The sequence below is a fragment of the Rana temporaria genome, chromosome 1 (genome assembly GCF_905171775.1).
Source record: "Rana temporaria chromosome 1, aRanTem1.1, whole genome shotgun sequence".
In the NCBI taxonomy this organism is placed as follows: Eukaryota; Metazoa; Chordata; class Amphibia; order Anura; family Ranidae; genus Rana; species Rana temporaria.
In genome coordinates this window covers 524,682,903-524,703,474 of record NC_053489.1, presented here as the reverse complement: position 1 = coordinate 524,703,474, position 20,572 = coordinate 524,682,903, and the positions used below count along the sequence as shown (strand labels likewise).

General features: G+C 43.5%; 1 protein-coding gene across 2 annotated transcripts in view; it reads right to left on the bottom strand.

Moving 5' to 3' along the window:
• FHIP1A (FHF complex subunit HOOK interacting protein 1A) overlaps nucleotides 1–20,285 on the bottom strand; it is a 390,138-nt gene extending 369,853 nt beyond the window's left edge. For both annotated transcript variants that reach the window (XM_040331897.1, XM_040331896.1), the window contains exon 1: nucleotides 19,902–20,285. The gene's annotated coding sequence lies outside the window, so the exon portion shown is untranslated. The remainder of the gene's footprint in view (nucleotides 1–19,901) is intronic.
• Between the last annotated feature and the right edge of the window lie 287 nt (nucleotides 20,286–20,572).

The window sequence follows — 20,572 nt, the reverse complement described above, 5'->3', positions numbered from 1 at the left end:
TAAATATGCCCCCAGCTTGGCCAATCTGTTCATGGCCAAGTGGGAGGAGGATGTCATCGATTGCCAACGTCGACCGGAGATAATACTCTGGTCGAGGTATATTGATGACGTCCTCCTCCTTTGGGATGGCAGTGAGTCGGATCTTCTCGTTTTTATGGCCCACTTGAATCAGAATACCAGGGGTATTAAATTCAATTACGAATCTAGCCAGCAGTCTATCCATTTTTTGGATCTCCAGATCACCATTGATAATGGTAGATTTGTGACATCCACCTTCTTTAAACCAACTGACCGCAACTCATACATACCTTTGGACAGTTGCCATTTGCCAGCATGGTTAAAATCTGTCCCTCTGGGCCAATTTATGCGCCTCAAACGCAATTGTTCCAACCCCCTGATGTTTGAAGAGCAGGCCTTAGTCCTTTCTAAAAGGTTTGAGGAGAAGGGGTATGATAAGTCTACTCTCTCACAGGCAATGGAGAGGGCTAGAAACACCGATAGACCAACATTACTGGCAGACAAGGCCAAAGGGTCTCCAACTGAGAGCTATTCTCTACCCTTTATCACCACATTTTCTGCTCAACACTTCAGTGTTAAGAAGCTTATCCAGAAGCATTGGCACATTTTGACAACTGATCAGGTCTTAGCGCCATTGCTTCCGGCTAGACCCAATGTGTTGTTTAGGGGTGCGTCTACCATCGGGAGCCGTATTGCCCCCAGTGTACATGACCCCCCTAAGGCTACTAGGACATTCCTTGAGAACCTAACGGGGTACTTTAGGTGCAAACGATGCCAAGTCTGCTCCCTAAACAGTTGCAAAAATAGGAAGATTTGCTCCTTCCAATCTACAGCAACCAATAAAACCTTTGAGGTCGAACCATTTATAACCTGCTCGACTAAGGGGGTTATATACCTTATCCAGTGTCCCTGCGGCCTGCAATACATTGGCCGCACTAAAAGAGCCTTGTCAGTTAGGCTAAATGAGCATATCGCTAAAATTAGGGCAGGATTTGATAAACATTCCGTTTCCAGACATTTCGATTTAAAACATAATAGAGATCCCTCAAATACGCTGTTTGTTGGGATAGATAAATACCGCCCACACTGGAGGGGTAGCAACCTTGTACGTGAGATATCAAAGCAAGAAATGGCGTGGATCCATAGGGTTAAAACTTACACGCCATTTGGGCTGAATATCGACACAGATATTAATGCCTTTATAAATAACTCTTAGATTCACTCACCTAGTCCATATTATGCTACCTTGCGTTATTTTATTTTATTTTATTTAGTTCTTATTATGTTATTATGTATCATCCAAATGTATATGGTTCCTTTAAATATTATCCGATTTATGTCTTTATTAAGGTTAATATTAAGGTTATGGATTGGGCAGCCCTTTCCAAATACGAGGTTCTGAACACTTGAATGTTAACATATCAGAATCCATTAATAGGGCCTTCATTGCTGGCTAATTACAATATGTTAGTCACTAATATGCTGTGATCAATATTTGCATCCCATTCTATTATTTCATTGGGACGCAGCTTTTATATATATTTTTCTTTCAGGTTTCAACCTATTTGGGGGTTATTGATAATTTTTAAATTGTATTTTTTAGTGCACTGTCATGTTGACTTTGTCGTTCTATTTTATTTTATTTTTAATTGCACTCTAATGAGTATAATCATGCCGGTTGCGGCAGACGAACATCAGCTATCTGCTCAAGCTGTGGCTTTCAGTTCTTCCGTTGCATCCGATCTCTGGAGTGTCTGTCCAGCCCTTTTTTCCGGCGGAGCTGTTTGATTGGTTGCAATACGACCAATTGATCAGCCCTCTTGGTTTTTACCAAAACGAGGCTTGAGAGGCACACTCCATGTAGAATGTCTGTTTTTAAATTCACATTGGTACTCAGGGTTCCTCCGTTAGCACGTCATCACGCTGCCGCCTTGTCACGTGGTCGCGAGTGACCACGTGATGCGGAAGTGATCCCTGCGTCTCAGTGACGAGCCTATAGCTTGTGTTTCCCGCAGCGGTTTGATGTCACGCTGCGGGACTCTATTTATTTTACAATTACGCCATGATGTGAGCAATAAAGAAGTATATTAACGCAATTATAAGCGTTTCTCGGCATACGTCCCGCCAGCGCATGCGCACTAGCACTGGCTTGTCCCAGAATGAGGCTTGGTTTATCCAGTCATGCGCAGGCGCGGCTGGTGACGTCAGCTCCTCTCACATTGGCGTTTTGCTATTTAAGGGGGGTGATTCGGTGTGTTGCCTGTGCCCCAGAGGAAGCGATTTGTCGCGAAACCAGGTCGGGCGGAACGTGCATCTACATCGGTATCACCCCCCGTTGACTGCATTTTTCCACACCATTGATGGGCTGTTTGGTCTGCTTCCGGCCGGAGCTTTAACTTGATAAGCCTGTCAAACACTGCTAAATTGTAAGTGTGTTTTTGTCTTAGTTTTTAAATAAATCAATTTTTACGGATTTACACTATTGTGGCCTCCTATGTTTTTTATGTGGTATGGTCATCGTATCCTCTAACACGGGAGTGCAACCGAGATCGTTATCTGGATTGTCCATACAAGCCTTTACTCCGTAGAGTTTAAAATCTTCATGCTACCTGGGGTCTTCTTTTAACTAAGAGACCACCGGGAATCTGGTAAGCAGATTCATTACTCGTTTGGTGGAGGTCTCTTCTTTTCCTTTTTTTTGGATTGTCACTTACCAACATGGACTTTTCTTCTCATATTCACTGGTGAAAGGATTTTTTTGCTTCCATTAAGGACTTTTTTCTGATAATTTGTTGTTCATTTATATTTATCATATTTTTCACGGATGATTTACTTTATTCGTTTTTGGACACATTTATGCATTTTTATTATGTGTAGCGCATCTTGTTTTTTCTCTATGTTTTCACTGTTTGTATATACCCAGTAAGGTGCAGCTTCACTTTATCACATTTGATTGTCACACATTATCATTTATTTTCTATCACTTAACATATTAGCGCAGTTGATTTCCTATTTTTTTTCACATTACTGTATTACAGAAATAAATACTGAGGCTTTAAATTACAATAATAAAAAAAGTAAAAATAAATAAATAAATAAAACATTATATGCATCATGAATTGTACAGTCAATAGACAAAGTTGTTGGAAGAGGTGAGATAACAGCCATGGCACTATCAAAAGGAACATTCATCTGTGTCTGAACAAGTAGAGCAGCTCATTCATCCTCATACATAACAATATTGCTGCCTTTTGTGACTCCACCACATGAAATATCTCTGATAATCACTGGTCCTTAGAAATGAGATGGAACAGGAAACAAGTAGAGAGTTCCAATGAGAAGAATTTGGCACTGGACTTTCCATATAATACAATTTACCATCATCTACAGTAGCCACCTTTTAGACACAACATCCTGATTCAGCATCTAATACGGATATAATATCTGAAATGCCTAAGGGCCCTTTCACACGCGGCTGTCCATGTGCGGGCTCCATTTGGCTCAGCAGGGATCGCTCCGTTGATCCCAGCTGAGCAGGCAGATGACAAGTCTCTCTGCACACTGTGCAGGGACCGACCTGTCAGAGCGCCGCTCTCCCCTATGGGGAATCGGAAGACAACGGACCGTAGAGTCCGTTGTCATCCGGTCCAATCCGCCAGACAGATGGAAAAGTAGTGTTTTTCTTCCGTCACATTTTGCTGGATTGGAGCAGGTCGGATGTCAGCGGGCATGTCACTGCTGACATCCATGGCTCCATAGAGGTGCACGGAGCGCCCATTCAGGTCCGCCTAAAAAACTGACAGACGGAACGGTCCACTGGGCTGAATTATAAAAAACACTAACGCCGCTTACACACGATAGGAATTTCCGATGGACTTTTTTCATCAGAAATTCCGATCGTGTGTGGGCCCCATCAGACTTTTTTCCGTCGGTGTTTAGAAATAGAACATGTTTTATTTTTCTCTGATGGAATTCCTATCGTTTGTGTGCAACTCCGACGGAAAAATCCATCGGATTTTATTCCATCGGAAATTCCGATCGTGTGTACGCAGCTTAAGGCTGGGTTCACACTAGTGCAAATTGTATGTCCAGGGGTCAAGTCCTGGGGAAAAAAGTGTGGGAACTCCCACCCAAGATCCACTCCCCCACCGAAAAAAAAAAAAAAGTATACGCTCATATGCATATATATTTCACAGAAAATACAGTGCAAAATGTATTTAAAGTGTCAGTTTACAAAAACAAAATAAGTTAACTTGTCAAACTAACAGAATAATCACCTCCTCCACCCCTGTTCCCCCTCATGTCCACCTCTGTACCCCCTCATGTCCACCTCTACCCCCATCCACCTCTGTACCCCCTCCCATGTCCACCTCTGTACCCCCTCCACCTCTGTTCCCCCCGTCCACCTGTGTTCACCTCTGTACCCCCCATGTCCACCTCTATGTTCACCTCTGTACCCCCCCCATGTCCACCTCTGTACCCCCTCATGTCCACCTCTACCCCTGTCCACCTCTGTACCCCCCTCCCATGTCCACCTCTGTACCCCCTCATGTCCACCTCTACTCCCGTCCACCTCTGTGTTCAACACTGTACCCCCTCCCTCCTATGTCCACCTCTGTACCCCCCCCTATGTCCACCTCTGTTCCCCCGTCCACCTGTGTTCACCTTTGTACCCCCCATGTCCACCTCTGTATCCCCCATGTCCACCTCTGTACCCCCATGTCCATCTCTGTACCCCCCCCCCCATGTCCACCTCTGTACCCCCCCATGTGCTCTGTGTTAGTTCCTACCTTTGCACTTTCCTATTCTGAACCACAAGATTTGATTGGTTGCTAGGACCACCTAGCAACCAATCACCTGCTACATCTCTGGCATTTCCTGTCCTCCGTTTACGCTGCCTTACCATCTCTCGCTCTCCCTGCTGTACAAGAGAGCGGGAGACAGTGTTTTTTTACTACTGCTCGCGGCGCCAGTCCGTATGTCACCCAGGTAGCGGTACAGTCCGCACCCGACTCGGGCACCCCCACACCCTGTCACAGCTCTCTCCCTTCACTGTCAGTTTTTTTACACGCAGCGGCCGCCCGACAGACACGCCGCGCTCACACTGCTGCATACAGGGGACTTGGAGGAGGGGGGTGCCGTGGCCGCCCAACACCCCCCCCCAGCGTGTGACATCCGAGGTGAATCGCCACCGCCCCCTAGTTAGTACGCCGCTGCAGAGGCTGCTCGAGTCTTGCAAAGGGAACGACGTTCCTGCTGTAAAATAAGTGCAGGGACGTCGTTCCCACGCGTTCCCACAGGACTCGAGCCCTGGGATTTCCCCGCATCCAATTCGCACGTCAGGAGATTGTGACCGGCTCTCTATGGAGCCTGTTCACACAGCTCCAGGACAGCTGCGGAGCCAATTGCACTGGAGTCCTATGTGTCTTCTGGTCCATTTCAGGTCTGAATTCAGCCAAAAATTCAGACCGAAATCAGACCTGAAACAGAGAACAGGGACGCACCAGACCCGTGCTGTGAGCCGCTCCGCACGGCAGTGTGATTTAAGCCTAACAGATTCATCCATCCACACAAGAGAGGTGGAAGCATAAATCCTTTACCAAGACTTATTCTGACAGTGGGGACTCTCTGTCAGAATACATTGATCAATGCTTTTCCAGCAGTCCCATTTTACAGTAGCTGATCTGATGGGGCGGCTTCTAGCAGGCAAGGCCACACATAGATCAAAATTTAGCTGGTCACTGCTAAACCGAATGAATTTTGATCTGTGCTTATCCAGCTTTACCCTATTCCTTGCTCCAGTAGGCTCTCCCAGTGCTGTGACTGGTCCTGTGTAGCTCCTGGGTGAATTTTGAGTGGCTGCGGGCACACACCAGCTTCATCATACCATACAGGGTTAATGTTCCTGTATGGTATGATGATGCTAAGGCTTTGGGTGGAGGGAGGAGAGCACTGCAGCTGGCTGGAGCAAGTAAAAGTTTTCCCCAGCACTGCAAGGGTGGATTTTTATACTTAGCTGGATTAGGGCTGCATTACAACACCTGCTATTTGTGGTCAAACCTTTCCATAGGTTAGAAATATACTGGGACTTTTCAGGTGCTACATTCCACATTTACACTATATTTTATTAAAAAGCATGATTTTCATTAAGATACAGTGTGTGTGTGCAATACATCTATGTAGAGCCTGAAAAGTCCCAGTATATTTCTAACCAATTCATAAAAATTGTACTTTTACTTTAGTAAACGTGCACTGCAAGGGTCAGCACAGGTTTACAGCACAGCATTGCACAGTGTGGATAGCAGAACAGGTCAGGACTCACAGGAGGAGAAAAGCATTCTGATATCTATCACTTCTTATCTTCAGTCTGCTGGAGGAGAGAGGAAAGCTCAGATGTCTGCTGGGCAGAAAGCAGTGATCACCTAGGTCTTCAGTGTACTGTTGTCTGCCTGCTCCGCCCTCCTGTACTGGAGCTCTCACTGTCGGATCCAGCCGCCCAGCCTGTCAGGGACCTGTGCCCAGGAGAGTGTCTCTGGCTCTTCCGGGGCAGCCTGCAGCAGGTAAGGGCACATTCTCGGCTCTGCTTTTAGACAGAATTAGCAACACAGAGGCTGAAACAAACCATGATGCTCCAGTGTTTTGGCGCCCCCCTCCCACACTCCGCCCAGGGCAGTGGCCCCTCCCGCCCCTGCCTTGTACCGGCCCTGAAAACATCACAGCAACTCCTATCCCTGTCTGGGGACTTAAAGCAGAGCACTTGTCCAGAGACCCAGAAAAGGGTGCCCTGGGTTTGATAAGAGTCTTACATTGCACGAATCGATCTTTGTGTCTTTGCCTCCTGGGAATTGTTGTGCTTTCTTCAAGGGCCCCAACCTTGCCGGCCAATGTTTTTTTTTTTTTTTTTTATCAATCACTGGCTAGTGGGATAAAACAAGGACTGTTGTAGCAAGTTAGGACTGTCTTTATAAACAGTTGCTAGCTAAATGCAATTCAGTTCTGTTAATTACAGCAGTCAGAATACTGCAGGTGTTTAATTATTTGATTATTGACTGTTTGCATAAGCACACTTGCTAATCATCTCTTAATCCTCCTCTATGTTTTGCCTAATACATTCTTTGAAATACCTCAATATATACTGTATAGAAAATAAGTGTTGAATGAGGGAGGTGTGTCATCATCAGGTGTGCAGAGAAATCACAAAACAATTCAGTGGCTCCTCTGGGGGTAGAGCTACACATGATTAAAAAATGATCAAATTCTGTGCAATATATAGATACATTTGTTTTGCTACTAATAATAATAAAGTTTAGGAAAATGAGCTGTTGTTTTTTAAGTACACCTCACATAGAACGGACATGAAACTGCTTAAAAGCTATTAGTAACACCAATGCCCCTGCATTTCATAAAAAGTGCAATAAACAAAATCGGTTTTTAATTTTTACAACAAATTTACACTGTTATACAAGTTGTACATTCACTACTTTACATTGTAGCAAAGTGTAATTTCTTCAGTGTTGTTACATGAAAAGATATAATAAAATATTTACAAAAATTTGAGGGGTGTACTCACTTTTGTGAGATACTGTATAAATATATATATAGTGTGTATATGTGTGTATATGTAGCCCCCTGGTGTTAGGCAGGGTTACTAACAAATTTAGTTTGCTCAGCGGTACACAGCCTGACTGATTTTTAGGGAGATCCACTGACCTTTTCCTAATTCTGGGTTTGATGCACCTCTCTTCTGTCACTAGGTGGCATTGTTACCTGTGGCATTAGATTGACATGGGCTTAGTAAAAATACCGACTAGGAGTGGATGTGTTGTCTCAGCCAATTGGCAGGGGTTTCCTTTATTTTGGCCTGCTAGGACAGCCTATTTATCAGGTGATCAGGTGTCAGGGGTCAGGTGATCAGGGTTCTGTGCCACCTGGACGGCTGTCTGTTTGGACGTGTGTTGAAAAGCTCCTGGCTGCTAGGCCAGAAGCCTGAGGCCTATCCAGGAGTACGTAGCTGCCAGGCGGTCTGAGGCCTATCCAGGTTGAAAGCAAGCAGCACGGGGTTGGGGCTTCAGGCTTGGAGCCCAACCAAGTTGCAGGGGGTACTGCCGGCTGGAGAAGAAAGTAGTTGCCACGGGTGAAGGAAAGAGACGACCACTTCTGTCGCCAGAGGCAAGCGAGAACCAGAGTCAGAGGTAAATAAGACACAGTCACCAGCAAGGGACCATCTCTCCTGTTATCAGAGGCCAGGTTCTGTGGAGACTGAAGAAGTACCAGAGCAGCCGAACAGTGGGGTGACGCTTGCAGAGGATTTAGCACGTTATCTGAAGAGCCAAGTCAGGGACCCAGTAGGACAGTGTGAGTGACACATGGAAGCCACAGTGGGATAATTGTGAAGGAGCTCAAGGGGTCAGGTGGCGGCTGGAATCTGAAGAGTCTAGTCAGAGACTGGAAGCTCAGTGAGAGGATCTACAACGGGATATTGTGCATTGTGATCTCTATTGAAGTTGAAGTTACCAGATCAGTTGCTATAGGAGACTGCAGTCTACAGATACAGTTTGCTGCAATTCAGTTTAAAAGGTCCTTGAACTGTATAGCTTTTCTTCTATTCCCATCTTACTCTATCTACACCACACCCACTATTCCGGGTAACCCACACTGTGAAGATGAATGTCAGCTCTCCCTGACTCTGGAGGTCACCATTAGGCCTCTAGGGGTCGGGGCCATGACTACATACACACACATCTTACAGAAGCAGCTATAATAAATATACTGTACATGCCATGGGAATGATGCTGTCAAGGTAATGATCAGGCTTATAATACTGAATGGAAGAATCCAGTAATCATCACTGCATTGCTGGGTTTTATTTTATTTTAATCAGCATTTAGACTGCTCAGTCAATAGCTAGCACATTTCCACTTCTAATTTTAGATACATTAGAATGTATTAATAACAATTATTGTAATTAGTGCAAGGTCACTATAATCAGGTTAACACTGCTCAATGCTCTTGTAAGAAGCTTAAATAAAATGAAATAATGAAAAACTATATTTGTATCTGTTCTCTAATGTTCATTCAGCTCAATGAAAAAAGACAAAATGTGGGCATACAGTATAAGAACATTGAGTGTGATAAGTAAAAAATTTGAATCAACAGAGAGGGTCTGTGTAACCCACAGCAGTGAATCAAAGACAAGAACAGCCACTGTTATACTTCAAGCGGTGTTCTCGACACCCCCCCCAAAAAAAAGAAAAAACATTAAAAGCCAGCAGCTACACATACTGCAGCTGCTGGCTTTTTAATAATAGGACACTTACCTGTCCTGGAGTCCAGCGATGTCGGTACCTGCAGCTGATTGTCGGGTGCTCCGCCACCATTAAGGGTACAGGAACCTGGCAGTGTAGCCTTTTGGCTTCACTCCGGGAACCCTACTGCGCATGCGCGAGGGCCCGCTCCTCTTTCCTATTGGCCCGACGACCGGGAGAGGAGGTTGGGCCCCGCTCCTCTTTCCTATTGGCCTGACGGCCGGGGGAGGAGGTTGGGGCTTCAGGCTTGGAGCCCAAACAAGTTGCAGGGGGTTTTGCCGGCTGAAGAACAAAGCAGTTGCCACAGATGAAGGAAAGCAGTTGCCGTCAAAGACGACCACTCCTGTCGTCAAAGGCAAGCGAGAACCAGAGAACCAGAAGCAAGCGAGAACACTACTGCACATTCACAAGGCCCTGCTCATCTTTCCTATTGGCCGGCGGTCAGGGGAGGAGGAGGGAGCCCCACGGTGACTTCACAGCTCCGCGGCAGGAACTCCCGGAAGTGGCAAAAGATATGGTATCCTTTCCCCCCACCCCCCGAAAGGTGGCAATTGTGGCACCGGAGGGGGGGAGGAATAAGATGAGGGGAAGTTCCACTTTTGGAACGCCGCTTTAATTGGCTTCTGTACTCAACACAGGCATTTTTCCTTCCTTCCAGTTTTTCCTTCACCTTCTAGTATATGTTGATGAGTAGATTTGTATTTCTGCTAGGCACGGACCTAGAGTCATAGGGCAGCCAGAGATGGCACTTAGCAACCCACGCATTTTGTTACTGACAGCCAGTATCAGTGTTCCAAAAGGGCAGAAGAGAACACAGGTTCTGGATTCCTATAATGCCTACCATGAGAAACTTGTAGCACTGCTCAAAGCTAGAGACTTCAGGATCTCCCCGCTGGTGCAGAGAAAACAGGAGCGGTCGTCTACATGCACCAACCAGAAGTGTAAACATGCCAAAGATTAGATGCCACTTATACTGACCCAATGTTATCATGGTGTATGGCCTCAGCCAGCACTGAGGCCATACACTGCGATAACATCAGGTCGGTTTGAGTAGCGTCTTATCTTTAGCATACCAGCATAATGGATCCACAGTATTGTTATCCCTACCGGTTTGTGCACCTTTGTTGTGTTACCCATTCACCCATCCTGGGTTGGATACACTTAGACCCTAACAGTTATCCTACTCGTTTGAGCTTAGTTCTAGTTGTACTCTGTGAATAAACTGTCTACTCCAAGGTCTCAACCCCCAGCCAACCTTGGCATGCATTTTGTGGTTTTGATTTTGTTAGCCAGGAGCCCAGGCCAGACAGTCACTTGAGATAAGAGAGTGTTCTAGGTAGGGGTCAGGAAGTATAAAAGTAACCCTGGATATGTATCAATGACATTTTTGTTACAGGGGATGCCTGAAGTCTGACTTGTATCTTAGTGCAGACTTCTGGGGAAATCAGTGAGCCAATCAAACAAGCAGGAAATTATGTTTCTGAGGCTGTTCTGTACACATTCCAGCCACCCGCGATTGTGGGAATGAAAGCCAGAACAGGGATCTGTAAACGGACAGATCCCCATTCTCACAGGGGAGTTGGAGACACATCTGCTGTTCCTAGTGATTAGGAACAGCAATCTCTCTCCTCCTCCAGTCAGCCCAGCCCCCTTACAGTTAGAAACACTCCCAGGGAACACACTTAACCCCTTGATCGCCCCTAGTTTAACCCCTTTCCTGTCAGTGACGTTTATATAGTGGCTATTTTAAGCTCTGATCGCTGTATAAATGTCAATGATCCCAAAAGTGTCCAATCTGTCCCTATTTTGAAGACGCTATAACTCTTGCATAAACCAATCAATATACGCTTATTGCGTTTTTTTAACAAAAAAATTTAGAAGAATACATATTGGCCTAAACTGATGAAAACATTTTTTGGGGGGATATTTATTGTAGCAAAAAGTAAAAAAAAAAATGTTTTCTCTTTTTTGGGACCATTGACATCCATACAGAGATCAGAGCTAAAAATAGCCACTCATTACTGTGTAAATGTCACTGGCATGGAAGGGGTTAACACTAGGGGGCGATCAAGGGGTTAAGTGTTCCCTAGGGAGGTGTTTCTAACTGTGGGGGGATGGGACTGACAGGGAGTAGCAAGAGATCGCTGTTCCTGATAACTAGGAACAGCAGATCTCTCTCCACTTCCCTGTAAAAATGGGGATTTGTCTGTTTACATTGACAGATCGCGGGGCGCGATTGTGGGTCGCTGGTGAACATCGCGGTCGCCGGCCATGAGCATCGGTGCTGGCGTTGTGCCGCAGGCGCCCCCCTAGATCTCTTAAAGCGGCCGACATACACCTACGCTGCCAACCTGCCGCAGTATAGTGATGGCAGCTGGTCCGCAAGAGGTTAACATAAACCAACAGAGATTACTATTTATAACTGCTGTCTCTGTCACCAATCTCATCACTGTTTTGAATACATTTACATTTTATATGATTACTTTTATGAGAAAGCAGCAATTAGTAATATCGAGAGCTGTCATCAGCTTCTTATTTGATGTAACTCAAATCATTTCAGACCCAATGACTTCACAAGCCTTGTAAAACGACTGGAAAATGATGGTCAGCTCTTAAGAGGAACATTATAATCTTGAAGATCAAAATGTAGAGGCAGGGGCAAGACATAAAACCAGATACTAGATGCTAGACTTGTCTCTGATAAACATTATGCAAACCAAATATCGGTTTGCATAATGAGCTAAATACAATACAATACGCTCTTAGGCAACCCATAGATTATTAAATTATTCCATCTGTGGTGGAAGGAAAGAAAATTGCTAAATTCCTCCATCAATACAGTCATGTTGATGGGGGGTGATGCCTCCTGCAGTGCAATTGTGTTCTGTCGACCAGGGGTGGGGGTCATGCTTGCCAATACTGTAGCAATCACGTTTTGAAAAACCGACAGGCCAGTTGTGCCCCAGCCAATCAATGGATCCATGTATGGCCGGCTTGAAAGAATCTAACATATTGTTTCATTAAAGCGTACATGTAGTACTTTTTTCCTCCCTACTAAGTGCTGTGGAAGGTTAGCTTCAAAACCAGACAGGTCACCCCCTCCCCACGGCTATCCAACAATGCAGCTGGCAACGGCATCAATAGCTGGCACTTATCTCTAGCTTAAAGCACTTTGTCAAATCAAGCACCCTCTCTCACTCATTTTGAGGGTGCTTGATATGGGCAAGTGATTAGAGTCAAAGATAAGTTGGGTATACAAGGACAGTTTTTTTTTGTTTGTTTTTTTCATTCAACCAGTAAATTGAAAAAAAAAAACCCTCACAGATTTCTGAATCCATACATGCAATGTGGAATGCAGGAATATCCCCTGCTGCACTATTGTACTTGGAGAATGGGGACTCCCCCAGTCATAATACATTAATCAGCACTGCAGTCCATTGACTGCATGCGCTGATCATATGCTGTTTTTCCAGCAATAACGTTCAACAGAAGCAAGTTTAAAGAATGACTTCAGTTGAACAAAAAGGGATACACACATAATGAAATTTGGCTGATTCCTGCTGAACTGTCCAAATTTTGATGTGCATTCCCTGCTTTAAGCGCCATCTCCTTGCTGGCTGCACTGTGGGAATGCTGTGGGGGCAGGAGGGTGTCCTGTCCAACTACATAGCTAGCCTTCCACAGCATGTAGAAAGATAAAACAATGTACTATATGTCATTTGTCCCCTTGGAAACAGAACACTGTAATACAAAAACAAATTAGACTTCTTTATAAGTAAACCCATGCCAAGATAAATGCAGAAGTTGCCATTGTTGACATTTTCTAACAATAATTGCTAGTTGTTTAGCTGTCTTGCTGATCAAATGATGTCACAAGACTTAGATGACTACCAGCATTTTCATATAGAGGTCAGCAATGGCACCTTTCATATTCCTCTTAGCACATGAAAATTGTACTCTCTTTTCAAAATGATATATTGTATAATAGCTACACGCTAGCTAATTTACTGATATTAATACACTTTTCATTTTCATATCTACATTTTCATATTTATATTGGACAAAACAATAAAAAAATAAATCTTGCAACCATAGCAACAGTATTTAGGTTCTAATAATTCCCCAAATCCTTATCCTCGTGCTAATGGGCACATGACTTCTACCAGAGGTAAACACAGAGCTACGTACATGTCAAACTAAAGTCTGCAAGTTGCATGGCATATCTACAAGACAGAAAATGTTGCCAAAATAGTTAGTTTATTGTTGGCCCAGAGATGGTTCTTATTGTTGTTTTATCTCAATAAAGCTTTTGTCCTTTTCACACTAATTTTGGTGGCATAACAAATACATATTGACTATTGTCCAAAAACATCGAACATAATAGGTTTCCTGTATTTTAGTGCTGAAAATCCTTTTGTCACATATTTACCAGCCAGAGTTATAAAAAAAAAGTGTTCCTTTTTTAGCTGTGCCTCTAAAAATAGCCTTTATGTCATTAAAAAGGATCGTGTGTGGGCTTCAGAGCATTTTTCGGGTTCTGAAAAACGACAAAAAAAAAATTCAAACACGCTCTATTGTTTCACGACGTTTTTAACGTTGTCGTTTTTCGGGCTGAAAAAAATGGTCGTATGTGGGCTTTAACAACGTGAAAAATCTGTGCATGCTCAGAAGCAAGTTATGAGACGGGAGCGCTCGTTCTGGTAAAACTGCCGTTCGTAATGGAGTAAGCACATTCATCACGCTGTAACAGACAGAAAAGCGCGAATCGTCTTTTACTAACACAAAATCAGCTAAAGCAGCCCAGAGGGTGGCGTCATCCGAATGGAACTTCCCCTTTATAGTGCCGTTGTACGTGTTGTACGTCACCGCGCTTTGCTAGAGCATTTTTTTTCACGCTCATGTGTAGGCAAGACCGTTTTAATGATCAAGTTGAAAAAAAAATCGTTTTTTCTAGAGCCTGAAAAACTTTGTTTTTTTACAACCCGAAAAATGATTGTGTGTACGCGTCATTTTTCTTCATACTAATCAACAGTATAACAAAGAATTTGTTCAGTATGTAAACCACTATTCATTGTCCGAGTGATTCATCAATGGTTCATTTTAGGGAAGTGCTTAAAATACCAAATATAAAGATATTATAAAGCTTATTTTATCCAGGTTTATATGATCGTAAGGTGACTTGCATCCGAACGCTATTCCGGAATAGGAAAGTTTGTTGGGTGGAGCTGAATGTAGTATGCAGGTGATGGGGACACAGGCAGCAGATGGGATATCTGTAGAGAAGAGGAGCTGTTTGCATTGTTGAAGTGAAAGAGCTGGTTATGACAGCGTCATTAGGACTGTAAGCTGGAACAGATGCACATGTGAAGGAACAGATACAGTTGGCCAAATTCAATACTGAGAAATAAAGGCAAATACTTATCCATCATGCCATACCATTATGGAGGCGTGTGATTGGCTCCAAACTTATTCTGCAGCAGAACAATGACCCCAAGCATACAGCCAACTATCTTCACTGTAAAGAAGAACAAAAGGTCCTGGAAGTAATGTCTTGGCCCCCACAGAGCCCTTATCTCCACATCATCGAGTCGGTCTGGGATAATATGAATAGACAGAACAATTTGAGGGAGACTGCATCCACAAGATATGTGAATAGTTCTGCAAAATGTTTGGAGCAACCTACCTGCCGAGTTTCTTCAAAAACTGTGTGCAAACGTACTTAGAAGTATTAATACAGTTTTGAAGGTAAAGGGTAGCCACACCAAATTTTTATTTGATTTGGATTTCTCTTCTGTTCCATTAGGTTATTTGATAAAAAATAAATTATAAATAAACACTTCTATTTCCAAAAGCATTCTTAAAGCGGGAGTTCACCCGAAAAAAAGTTTTTTCAGATTAGATTCATGCTCATTTTGTCTAGGGGAATCGGGTAGTTTTTTTTAAAACGAAGCAATACTTACCGTTTTAGAGAGCGATCCTCTCCGCCGCTTTGATTGACAGTCTTCCGAAAGGCTTCCGACGGTCGCATCCATCGCGTCACGAGTAGCCAAAAGAAGCCGAACGTCGGTGCGGCTCTATACATCGCCTGCGCCAACCGACGTTCGGCTACTTTCGGAAAATCGTGACGCGATAGATGCGACCGTCGGAAGCCTGTCAATCAAGAAGGAACGCCCAGTCCCGCAGCCCTTTCCCGGAAGCGGCGGAGAAGATGTATCTCTAAAACGGTAAGTACTGCTTCAATTTAAAAAAAACTACCCGATTCCCCTAGACAAAATGAGCATCAATCTAATGTTAAGCATTGTCATTTCTGGGTGAACCTCCACTTTAAATTACAGCACTTTTTCACACCTGCCTAAAACTTTTGCACAGTACCGTGTGTGTGTGTGTATGTGTGTTTATATATATATATATATATACTGTATATATGTGTGTGTTATTTACACCGATACAATGTTAGTTTCTTGTTACTAATAATGATAATAATATTTATAATTATTTAGATATGTAGGTCACTAATAATGCCCTGAATATGCATGCTATTATTGAGCCTCCATATACCATATTCAGAACTATAGGTTCTATATGGTAGGCATAAATAGTTATGAAGAGATGTAGTGAGACCATGATTCATTTTACACATCAAGGCCTGATGGGAGGTTGAGATTAAAAATTTGCGCTGACTCATGATCCATACTAGTTTATGTGCAAGATTATATGATGAATGATCTCGTATGAACTATATGAGTCACTTAACTAATATACAGTACATATATTCCTACAAACATACTCCACATATCCATCCGTTTAGCCATTTATCCATTTAGAAGGTCCTTTTCTAATATACCTGTATGCCTAATATGCCTGTAAACACATTTATGTGCATTAGTACATGGGATATCACAAAGGTACTTTTTACAGACTGAAAAGAACCCAGCTAAACACCTGTAAAAGAGGCGTTTTTAAGCCCAGTGCACCTGAGCCCTAAATAAAAATGCAAATACAGAAAAGTACATGCAGATCCTACCAGAAATCCAGTGGGCTCCTAACTTTCTGTACATGGCTGACAAAGCTGCCTTTGCTGCACTGAAATCCCAAGTAGTGTTGTTAACCCTGCCTGAGTTCTCCCCTGCTAAAGAACCCTGTTATCACCTCAATAGTATTAGGGGTAGGTGTAATAAGTAATGTTTAATGGGCAAGTTAACCCATCATTTCAGATAAATGCCAGATTTTAATGAGGCCATGCCCGCTTAAACGGAATACAAATTGCTGCCATTGGATCTATAAATATGTCAATATTAAATGTCCTATAAAATTGTTGCAATAGGTGTCTGAGAAATCTTAATCAGGCTCTCCAGGCCAACTGAAGGAAAACATTCCTTAGAGCCGGTTCACATTGCGGCGGCACGACTTCGGGGGCAACTCTGCAAGTCGTCCTAAAGATGACTTCAGAGGCGATTAGCAAAATGACTTCTGTATAGAAGTCAATGCAAATCACCCTGAGCCTCCCCCAAAGTCGTATAAGAACCTCTTTCTAAGTCGGAGCGACTATTAGAACGGTTCTATTGCATAGAATGGGACGCGACTCATGCCTGACGAGTCGCCCCAGTGTGAACCGGCTCTTAAAGTGTTACTAAACCCAGGACTCTGCATTCACTATAAGTGGTCTCACACAGTAAACAGAACATGGAAATGCAGTTATTTTAGTAACACCTTTAGTGCTTTTTGAAGCCTCCTAGACCTAAATGAGCATTTAACCCTTGGAGTGCTGAGGCAGCCCAAATGTAAGGAAGTATTTTAAGTTCAGCTTTAAAGAGGGTACTTTGGCTCTGCACAAGATACATATTCCAGGGGACTGAGATAACATTTTAGAACATCGAGATACGTTAAAGCGGAGTTCCATCCTGTTTTCAAAGTTTGGCCCCTGGCGTTGCTGATCACAGTGCCTTAAATGTCCGGAATGTTTTTTCTAAGGCATTTTACCTTTTCGGGTCACTGAAAAGATAGACTTCCGCAGTATTTTGCTGTGGCGAGGTACGTCATATCTGGCCGCCCATTGGCTTCTGGGATATGTGTCATCAATCTCTGGAGTCAATGGGCAACCTGCAATAGGCCGAGTGTGCTGCACTTTGTTCACACTGCGCAGGTATGAGATCGGGAAGTGCACACTGGGTAGCCAGCTGCGCTGTTTCCCGGAAGAAACTCCAGAGCGGGCTTCAGATGCTTACACCCCAGATAGCAAGGATAACTTGCCAGTGTTGGGAAAAGGGAGTTACCACTACAGGTGGGTATGCTTATGCAATCAGTTTCTTCTCAGGAAATCAAGGGTGCGGCAATGCACAAGGCAAGTAATAGAGAAGATAAATGGACAGCCGCACTCCAAAAAAAACCTTGGCCATGATTAAGCACTAACGAATAGTGTGAAATGTGTAGGCTGTTAATCCCCAATTAGTGTAGTGCTTATTTTCATCTTATTTACAAATAAAGACAACCATCAAGGTTTTTTTTGGAGTGCGGCTGTCCATTTATCTTCTCTATTACTTAACTTGCCAGTGTTGCCACAAATTTGTGGCAGTGTCTAATTGTAAGTCTGCAACTTTTCACTGGCAAGTTGTACACTTGCAGAGCAAGTTCTAGTTGACACTTTTCCAATTTGTAGCACATTTGCGTGACAAGTCTCTAGAAAGAGCAAAGTTGCAGTGGTGAGTCTACAGCAAGAACCCTGCAAGTCTACAGCATAAAAATTCAGCCACAGTGACCCCTGTGGTGGGATGACTATTGTACAACATAACTGAACCAGAATTGACAGCAGACTTGCAGAATGTTTGCAAAGAAAGTTGATCTGCAGTCATGCAATGCTGACTGTGCAACAAACTTGTGAAGCCTGGCAAGTCTAGCAATGGCTTAGCAAGTCATTTTCAAACTTTCAGCACAATTGCTTGCTATCTGGGACTAAGGATGGAAGCTCACTGGATCTGGAGGGTACAGTGAGGGCATTTTTTTTAAAATAAAAATAAAACATTTTCATAGGTAGCATATGCTGATTTAGATTGCATAAGCTGCAGCTATCACGGTGTTGATTTAAAAAAAAACAAAGCTAGAGCTCCACTTTAATAACGTAAATACAGCGCTGGCAGATTTTTAGATTGTAAGCTCTCAGGAGCAGGGCCCTCCTAATCCTCTTATCTTGAATTGTATTGCAACTGTACCGTTTCCCTTTATTTTATAAATATTAGTGCAAACTGTTAGCGCAATATACATCCTGTATAGTAATAACAATAAATATTAGATACATTGGGCCAGATTCACAGTGAGAGTACGCCGGCCTATCTACTGATACACCAGCGTACTATCAAATTTTCCGTGTTGTATCTTTAGTTTGAATCCTCAAACCAAGATACGACGGCTTCTGGCTTCGATCCGACAGGCGTACGGCTTCGTACGCCTTCTGATCGTAGGTGCAATACTCCGGAGCCCGCTTGGTGGAGTTTGCTTCGTTTTCCGCGTTGGGTATGCTAATTAGCTTTTTCCGTCGATCCACGAAGGTACGCGCGGCCGTCGCATTCTCTTACGTCGTCGCTAGTCGGCTTTTCCCGGTGTATAGTTAAAGCTGCTATTTCGTGGCGTATAGATAGACTTCCAATGTTAAAGTATGGCCGTCGTTCCCGCGTCGAATTTAGAATTTTTGTTTTCTTTGCGTAAGTCGTCCGTGAATAGGAAAGGATGTAACGTCTACGTTAAAAAAATTACATCAGTGCGACGTCATTTCGCGCAAAGCACAGCGGGAAATTTCGAAACGGAGCATGCGCATTTCAATCGGCGCGGGGACGCGCTTCATTTAAATGAATCACGCCCCCTACCCGCCCAATTTGAAATATGCGCCGAGAAATACACTACGCCGTCGTAACTTACGGCGCGAAATCTTCCTGGATTCGAAATTCCGCCAGGTAAGATACGGCGGCGTAGCGTATCTCTGATACGCTGCGCCAGGGCAATTCTTTGTGAATCTGACCCATTGTTCTTTCAATAACTACTTTAGCTACACTTTAAAATGTTGCTGGATGTCAGATACATGTCAGTGAAACACTTGCCATTAGAGGTCAAAAATAAATTTCCATAAAACTTTTATTCAATTATATTTAGGAATCAAGTGATAATATTTATTTGCCCTAACTTATCTGATACGGTATCATGAAAGTCAAACAATAATAAAAACCACATTATACACAGGGAGTGACTGGTAAGGAATATAAAAAATCGAATGAAAGACGCCGATCACATTCACCTTTTCACCCAGCATCTGTACTACGCAAATGATCGCTTTCATCACTAGTAGTGGTACCAGAGGGCATCACAAGCTGATAACATTTTTGGAGTATTTTTATAACTTCCTGAGTTAGGAAGACTTTCTAGTTTAAATCTCATCTTGTACAAAAACTAAAAGAACGACTCTATTCGTTTGTAAACAAAAAAGAGACTCTATTTGTCGGCACAGTCATTAGCAGCGATGAGAGCTCACCAGAATCAGTAACTGCAAATTGCATTATACACCATCACAAAAAAAATAAAAATATCCTCTACCTGTGGAAACGAGCCTGGGATGAGCAGACGTTGAAGACGACGATGGTGAATTATGCAGTCGGCTACAGCAAGTAAAGTTTTCCAATCCACAGGACTGCGACAGGCACAGAAGGCCGGTAGGCTGTTCTCTTTAACTCCTATGGAGAGGTGAGACGGCCAGGTAAGCCCTCTGGAGAAAAGGAAGACAATCTTACGACATAATGCTGGGAGATGCTGGGAGATTGTCAGTAAGAGACTCGACAATTAAGCTTCTCACAGGTTTATCCTGACTCCTCGCAAACATGAAAAACACCACAGCAGATTGTGTGTATGGGTGGGGAGGAGAGACACTGGATTAGTAGACTGGCTGAGAATTTGTTTCTGACTTAGGAACAAGCAAGGCCAGAGGGGAGGGGGTGGGGAGGATTGGATTGTACAGGGAGGAGTTGCTAAACCTGCAGAGCCATAGCTGAGGTGTGTGAAATGCCTTCTATGCAATGTGAGGCTGCTGATCATAGTCTCTAATTGCCATACCTCCTATAAAAAGTGTCTTGTGATTGTTACCGGCATCAGAAATGAAAGCACAAAGTTGACAGAAGCGTGCACTTTAACGTACAAACACACTGATAAACATACATCTAGAATGCTATCTTTACAAGCATGTCAATAAAACCTATTTAAAGGAGTTGTAC